Source organism: Balaenoptera musculus, chromosome 6 (assembly GCF_009873245.2).
Source record: "Balaenoptera musculus isolate JJ_BM4_2016_0621 chromosome 6, mBalMus1.pri.v3, whole genome shotgun sequence".
NCBI classification, from domain to species: Eukaryota; Metazoa; Chordata; class Mammalia; order Artiodactyla; family Balaenopteridae; genus Balaenoptera; species Balaenoptera musculus.
Genome location: NC_045790.1, coordinates 55,596,297 through 55,605,271, shown reverse-complemented (window position 1 = coordinate 55,605,271; position 8,975 = coordinate 55,596,297).

The window sequence follows — 8,975 nt, the reverse complement described above, 5'->3', positions numbered from 1 at the left end:
TTTAAAATCTCTAAGAAAGAGTCAAATCTAGTGGAAATTAATGAACTGGAGCTTTCTGAGTTTTTGTTTAAATATATGTAATTTCAATGTGAACTCTAATTGCAAAAAGGCAAGATCAAAGAACTAGGGAAAATATCAGACATTTGCAAACACTGGAATCAATGATATTTCCCAGTCCTTGACAAAACGTCGAAAATGTAGTTAAGCTCTCTCTAGAGAGTGATAAATTAGGATTACACACGATCAATGAAATATGCTGCTATATTTTCATACCATTTATTTGTTTTATTTCTAATAAATTATTGGGTTAACTTTTGTGTGTGTAGGCATTTCAGTTGAAAAAAAAAGGGAAAATGTGATGCCATATATGCCATATTAATGCTTAACTTTTAAAGTTTTGTTTACCAAGTTGATTATTATTTTATCACATAAACATTTATCAGGCAATTTTGAAATGCCAGAATCATACTTGACATTAAGCTTCTAAGAACTACTTAAACATAGTTTTAATGTTCAACAACCTAACATCTAGTATCTGGAGTCAAAAAAGTAAATTAAACATGACAGTTTATTATAATCCAAGTTATGAGAGATTTATATATGTGGAGGATTACTGGATCATGGGGTAGAAGCACATATATTAGAAACCTTGGGGATAAGAGTTGAGGATCAAGGGAGACTTCTCTGAGAAAATAAAAGTTCAGTCTTTAAGGATGAGTTGGAGTTATTTGGGCACATATTGGGTGTTGAGTTTGTAAAAAGAGTGTATTCCATATAAATGTTAAGAGCCATGCTGGTGTTAAATGGTATCATGCAAATAAAGAATCTGCAAGTCATTGCTCATGGCTGGATCAAATGTTGAGGGGTAAAGTGGTATGAGACAAAGCATGCAAGATAGGAGTACAAAGCTAAACTAGTAGTTCTGAAATCTGTGGGAAGCACTGGAAGCCTTTTTTAAATAAGTGTATATTGTGATTAGGTTTGTGTTGGAAGAGATCTCTTGATCAGTGTCAGGGAGGAAGAAATTGTCCTATACCCTTCTAGGTTTTTCTGGTTGACTTAAGAATTCAATTGACATGAGACAGATTAACAGGAAAAAATCAAACAAAAGTAAAATAACATGTAAACATGGGAGATACCCAGGTAAACTGAGTAACTCACCAAAATGGCTGAAATCCTCACCTTAAATACCATCTTTAGCTACAGACAAAAGAGGATGTTGAGGGTAGTGGTTTGGGACCTTAAAGGCAAGGAAAACAATTCACATGGAGATGGAAAAGCAAATATTTTGAAAGCAAATATTTGCTGGGCCACGCAGTTTACAATGGGACACAGAATAAACTCTGATATCCAAGCCCTGCAAGTTTCCTCCACCACACCTAGACCCATATTCTTTTTGGGTATCTCTGGTAATAGCTGTATTCCAGGACCAGGCCCTGTTTCTAAATTCTTTATGCAGCTAAGGGGGAGGTAAAAAGAAAGATTTCCTGAGTCTTCTGTTTCTTAAAAATAATCAGCCTAAATTAATTCTCATGCCAAAGAGACATTTTGGGGTTGCAAATTTTGCATCCCAACATCAGTATGTAGGAAGACTGGAACAGAGCCCAATTGCAGACAGAGACCAGTTAAGCATCTATTGCTCTAAGCAAAAAAACGAGTGTTAGAAGAAAAGCAGTGGGAGTGGAAATAGCAGGCGATCAATAGGATAGATTTTAGGAGGGAAAGTTAATTGGTCTTGGTGACAGAATAAAGGAAGTAATCAAGATAATGTTATTAAGTATGAATAATAAGTTTCTAGCTGAGGCAACCTGGTGGTGGGTGCTGGTACCTTTAACTAAGAAAGAAAAACCAGGCCTACAAGGATGTTTGGGAGCAAGAAGCAATTTCGAGTTCATTTTTTAAATATGTTAAACTTGAGAATTATTTGGGGGAATACAAATAATTGTATTGTAAAGTCTGAGAATGCAGGTAGGTGTATGGTTCTGAAATTTAAAAGAAGGAATTGAACCCAAGATATGTATTTGGAAGTCATCACTATTTAAGTGACAACTGAAAGTATACAAGTGGATGAGGTTTCCCAGGCAGAGATACAAAATTTTAAAAGTACAATAGAACATTTCAGAAAATCTGAGCACAGGAAGGACAAGTATTGAGGAAAACTGAAAAGGAGCAAGTGTAGTGGAAATAATGTCAAAGTTGTATAATGTTAGCAGCTACCAAGTACTGAACGTTTAGCATGTGTTAGACACTGAGTTATATGCCTTAAATGTTATCTCACAAAAACTTTGCAACAAATATAGAATTATTATCACCTATATCTAAAATGAGAAACTAGGGCTCAGAATGGTTGTCAATTATGTAGATGTAACAGCTAATATGAGGTATACTGACTGGGACAGACTGTATTTTCCAAAATAGTTACAAAAACAGTCCTCATTCCAAATGTCCTAGAAATGTGTTGTCTCTCCATCAAAAGAAGGCTATGCCCCATCCCTTTAAACCTGGGCTTTCTTTGACATCTGCCTCCACCAAGAGCTCATGGTGAAAAGGATACAACGTGACTTTGAAGACAAGGTGATCAAAATGTCATGCACTTTCTCCTAGTTCTTCTGAAATGGTCACTTTTAGTAATAGTCTGCATGGTGTGAGGAAACCCAAGCAGCAGGTGTAGAGCTCCACATGAAGAATTAGAACCACTGGTCCATAGTCCAGGTGAATTCTCTGTTGGCAGCACCAATTTGTTAGTTACATTAAGTGAAGCATGATTGTTGTTTTAAGTCACCAAGTTTTGGGTTGGATTTTTAAGCAACAATAGACAAACTACATAAATTTGGGTACCTAGAAGTAGGGAGTTGACGTAACAACACCTAAGACTGTGACATTGGCTTTGAAACTGGACAATGAGTAGAAGCTGAAAATGCCTCAAAGAGATTCTTAGAAAAGGCCTAAAGGACCTCAAGAAGCTATAGGTAAGGGCAGAAAAGTAATGAAAATGTGACCAGAAGTTAGCTGAAAGGAAATAATTGTTATGTACTTGTTTAGTTTTGAGAGTTCTTTATATATCCAGGATACATTAAGTTCTTTCTTAGACAGGTGATTTGCAAATATTTTCTCCCAGTCTGTGACTTTTATTTCCAATCACTGTTTACTTTTTAGTGGAACAGTGACTTCCAAAGAGCAGGCGTTCTTAATTTTGAAGAAGTACAATTTATAAATAATTTTTCATTTTTGGAATGTGACTTCAGTGTTATATCCAGGAAAGTGTTGTCTTGTCAACATCACAAAGATTTTCACTTATGTTTTCTTTTAGAAGTGTTTTGCATTTATGTCTTACATGTCTACAATCCATTTTGAGTTAGTTTTTGTGTATGATGTAAGATCAAGAACTGAATTAAGTTTGTTTTGTTTTGTTTTTGCATATGTATACCAACTGTACCAGCACCATTTATTTAAAAGACTATCCTTCTCCATTCAATTGTCTTTGCACATTTGTGAAAATCAACTGACCAAGTATAAGTGGCTCCATTTCTAGACTCTATTTTGTTGCGTTTATCTGTTTTCTACCTTTCACCAATACCACACTCTCCTGATTGCTATAGCTTTATAGTAAGTTTTGAAATCAAGTTGTGAGAGTCTTCCAACTTTATTCTACTGTTTAAAAATTCATTTTGGCTTCTAGTTATTTATTTTTCCATATAAATTTTCATATTAATTTGAGTTCTACAAGAAACCCTGTTAGGCCTTTGAATGGAATTTTGTTGAATCCATCACTTTGAGAAGAAGTTATATCTTGACAATAAATAGTGAGTCTTCCAATCCATGAAAGGGTATGTCTCTCCACTTATTTTGGTCATATTTGATTTTTGTTTATTGGAGTTTTGTAGTTGTGAGGCTTACAGATCTTGTACATATTTTGTATCATATTTCTGATACTATATAAATGTTAGTTTGAAAATCAATTTTAAATTGTTCATTGCTATTATATAAACATACAATTGATTCCTGTATTTTGTTTGTATACTCTAATCTTGCTAAACTCACTAATTATTTATTGTCATACTTTTTGTAGATTCTTTGAATTATTCTATATAGATAATCATGTTGATACAGTTTTATTTCTTCCTTCCCAATCTGTATGCCATTGCTTTCTTTTACTTGTTCTATTGCTCCAGATCAGAGCTACAGGAAAATGGTGAATAGCAGTGGTAAGATTGGACATCTTGCCATTTTCTTGATGTTAGGAAGAAAATATTCAGTCTTTCACCTTTTACATTAGCTGTAGGTTTATGGTACATGCCCTTTCACACACCGATGAAATTATTTTCAATTCCTTGCCCACTGAGATTTTCTATCATGAATGGATACTGAATTTTGTCAAAATTTTTTTTGCATCTATTGGAATGTTCATATAGTTTTCTTCTTTATTCTGTTGATATGATAAATTAATCTGATTGACTTTCAAATGTAGCACTAATCTTGCATTCCCAGAATAAACCCACTTTGCCACACAATGTTTTCCTTTTTATACATTGTTGGATTTTATGTACTAAAATTGAGTAAGAAATTGGAAGATAGATATTTTTCTCTTCCAATGCCTTCCACTGTTTTTGGTGTAAGTGTAATGATGACTTCAATGAATAAACAGGGATGTGTTTCCTCCTCTTCAAATTTCTAGAAGAGTTTTTTATAGAATTGCTATTATTTTTTCTTTAATGTCTGTTAGAAACCACCAGTGAAGACATCTGTGCTTGACTTTTTTTTTTTTTTTTTTTTTGGGAAAGTTTTAAACTACAAATTCAATTCCTTTAATAGATTTAAAGTTATTCAGGTTATTTATTTCTCCTTGAGTGTCGGTAATTTGCATCTTTCGTGGAATTTTTCCATTTAATCTAAGTTTCAAATTAATTGGTATAAAGTTTTTATTACTTATCTATTGCTGTGTAAGTAATTACCTCAATGTGTAATACTTAAAACAACAAACATTTATTATATCCAGTTCCTCTGGTTCAGGAATTCAGAAGCAGCTTATCTGGATGATTCCGGCTCACGGTCTCTCATTTGGTTGCAGTCAGCTGAAGGCTTGATGAGTCACAGTATCCAGTTCCAAGATGGATCATTCACATGGCTGTTGGAAGAAGAGCTCAGTTCCTTGATGACTCTCGGCAAAAGGCCTTAGTTCCTTACCACATGGGCCTCTCCATAAGCTGCTTAAGTATTTAAGCTTCCTATCAACATGAAAATTTCTCCGAGAGCAAGGAATATAGGACAGAGTGAGAGAGGAGGAAGCCATAGTGCCTTACGTTCGCACAGCATCATTTCCACTTCATCCATTTGTTAGAAACAAACTGCTAAATCCAGCTTACAACTGCAGGAGAGGGCAATAAGACTCCACTTTTTACTTTTTTTTTTTTTTTTTACAGACAATTATTGAAGAATTTTTATTTTGGTAAAAGATACACATTTTGCCACCTAATATTTCTGACATTTTAAAGTATATCCCTATGAAGCAGTTCTTTTTTTTTTTTTATTTTAGAATTTTATTTATTTTTTTATACAGCAGGTTCTTTTTAGTCATCAATTTTATACACATTAGTGTATACATGTCAATCCCAATCGCCCAATTCATCACACCACCCCCTCACCACGGTGCCGCTTTCCCCACTTGGTGTCCATACGGTTGTTCTCTACATCTGTGTCTCAATTTCTGCCCTGCAAACCGGTTCATCTGTACCATTTTTCTAGGTTCCACATATATGCGTTAATATACAATATTTGTTTTTCCATTTCTGACTTACTTCACTCCGTATGACAGTCTCTAGATCCATCCACGTCTCTACAAATGACCCAATTTCGTTCCTTTTTATGGCTGAGTAATATTCCATTGTATATATGTACCACAACTTCTTTATCCATTCGTCTGTCGAAGGGCATTTAGGTTGCTTCCATGACCTGGCTATTGTAAATAGTGCTGCAATGAACACAGGGGTGCATGTGTCGTTTTGAATTATGGTTTTCTGTGGGTATATGCCCAGTACTGGGATTGCTTGGTCATATGGTAATTCTATTTATAGTTTTTTAAGGAACCTCCGTACTGTTCTCCATAGTGGCTGTATCAATTTACATTCCCACCAACAGTGCAAGAGGGTTCCCTTTTCTCCACACCCTCTCCAGCATTTGCTGTTTGTAGATTTTCTGATGATGCCCATTCTAACTGGTGTGAGGTGATAGCTCATTGTAGTTTTGATTTGCATTTCTCTAATAATTAGTGATGTTGAGCAGCTTTTCATGTGTTTCTTGGCCATCTGTATGTGTTCTTTGGAAAAATGTCTATTTAGGTCTTCTGCCCATTTTTGGACTGAGTTGTTTGTTTCTTTAATACTGAGCTGCATGAGCTGTTTATATATTTTGGAGACTAATCCTTTGTCCGTTGATTCGTTTGCAAATATTTTCTCCCATTCTGAGGGTTGTCTTTTCATCTTGTTTATGGTTTCCTTTGCTGTGCAAAAGCTTTGAAGTTTCATTAGGTCCCATTTGTTTATTTTTGTTTTTATTTCCATTACTATAGGAGGTGGATCAAAAAAGATCTTGCTGTGATTTATGTCAAAGAGTGTTCTTCCTATGTTTTCCTCTAAGAGTTTTATAGTGCCCGGTCATACTTTTAGGTCTCTAATCCATTTTGAGTTTATTTTTGTGTATGGTGTTAGGGAGTGTTCTAATTTCATTCTTTTATATGTAGCTGTCCAGTTTTCCCAGCACCACTTATTGAAGAGACTGTCTTTTCTCCATTGTATATCCTTGCCTCCTTTGTTATAGATTAGTTGACCAGAGGTGCGTGGGTTTATCTGTGGGCTTTCTATCTTGTTCCATTGATCTATGTTTCTGTTTTTGTGCCAGTACCATATTGTCTTGATTACTGTAGCTTTATAGTATAGTCTGAAGTCAGGGGGTCTGATGCCTCCAGCTCCATTTTTTTTCCCTCAACACTGCTTTGGCTATTCGGGGTCTTTTGTGTCTCCGAACAAATTTTAAGATTTTCTGTTCTAGTTCTGTAAAAAATGCCATTGGTAGTTTGATAGGGATTGCATGGATTCTGTAGATTGCTTTGGGTAGTATAGTCATTTTCACAGTATTGATTCTTCCAATCCAAGAACATGGTATATCTCTCCATCTGTTAGTATCACCTTTAATTTCTTTCATCAGTGTCTTATAGTTTTCTGCCTACAGGTCTTTTGTCTCCCTAGGTAGGTTTATTCCTATGTATTTTATTCTTTTTTGTTGCAATGGTAAATTGGAGTGTTTCCTTAATTTCTCTTTCAGATTTTTCATCATTAGTGTATAGGAATGCAAGAGATTTCTGTGCATTAATTTTGTATCCTGCAACTTTACCAAATTCATTGATTAGCTCTAGTAGTTTTCTGGTGGCATCTTTAGGATTCTCTATGTATAGTATCATGTCATCTGCAAACAGTGACAGGTTTACTCCTTGTTTTCTGATTTGTATTCCCTTTATTTCTTTTTCTTCTCTGACTGCTGTGGCTAGGACTTCCAAAACTATGTTGAATAATAGTGGCGAGAGTGGACATCCATGTCTTGTTCCTGATCTTAGAGGAAATGCTTTCAGTTTTTCACCATTGAGAATGATGTTTGCTGTGGGTTTGTGGTGTATGGACTTTATTATGTTGAGGTAGACTCCCTCTCTGTCCACTTTATGGAGAGTTTTTATCATAAATGGTTGTTGAATTTTGTCAAAAGATTTTTCTGCATCTATTGAGACGATCATATGGTTTTTATTCCTCAATTTGTTAATATGGTGTATCACATTGATTGATTTGAGTATATTGAAGAATCCTTGCATCCCTGGGATAAATCCCACTTGATCATGGTGTATGATCCTTTTAATGTGTTGCTGGATTCTGTTTGCTAGTATTTTGTTGAGGATTTCTGCATCTATATTCATCAGTGATATTGGTCTGTAATTTTCTTTTTTTGTAGCATCTTTGTCTGGTTTTGGTATCAGGGTGATGGTGGCCTCATAGAATGAGTTTGGGAATGTTCCTTCCTCCACAATTTTTTGGAAGAGTTTGAGAAGGATGGGTGTTAGCTCTTCTCTAAATATTTGATAGAATTCACCTGTGAAGCCATCTGTTCCTGGACTTTTGTTTGTTGGAAGAGTTTTAATCACAGTTTCAGTTTCATTACTTGTGATTGGTCTGTTCATATTTTCTATTTCTTCCTGGTTCAGTCTTGGAAGGTTATACCTAAGAATTTGTCCATTTCTTCCAGGTTGTCCATTTTATTGGCATAGAGTTGCTTGTAGTCGTCTCTTAGGATGCTTTGTATTTCAGTGTTGTCTGTTGTAACTTCTCCTCTTCATTTCTAATTTTACTGATTTGAGTCATCTCCCTCTTTTTCTTGATGAGTCTGGCTAATGGTTTATCAATTTTGTTTATCTTCTCAAAGAACCAGCTTTTAGTTTTATTGATCTTTGCTATTGTTTTCTTTGTTTCTATTTCATTTATTTCTGCTCTGATCTTGATGATTTCTTTCCTTCTGCTAACTTTGGGTTTTGTTTGTTCCTCTTTCTGCAGTTCCTTTAGGCATAAGGTTAGATTGTTTATTTGAGATTTTTCTTGTTTCTTGATGTAGCTTGTATAGCTATAAACTTCCCTCTTAGACCTGCTTTTGCTGCATCCCATAGGTTTTGGATCTACGTGTTTTCATTGTCATTTGTCTCTAAGTATTTTTTGACTTCCTCTTTGATTTCTTCAGTGATCTCTTGGTTATTTAGTAACGCATTGTTTAGCCTCCTTGTGTTTATTTTTTTTTTAACATTTTTTTCCCTGTAATTCATTTCTAATCTCATAGCGTTGTGGTCAGAAAAGATGCTTGATATGATTTCAATTTTCTTAAATTTACTGAGGCTTGATTTGTGACCCAAGATGTGATCTATCCTGGAGAATGTTCCGTGCGCACTT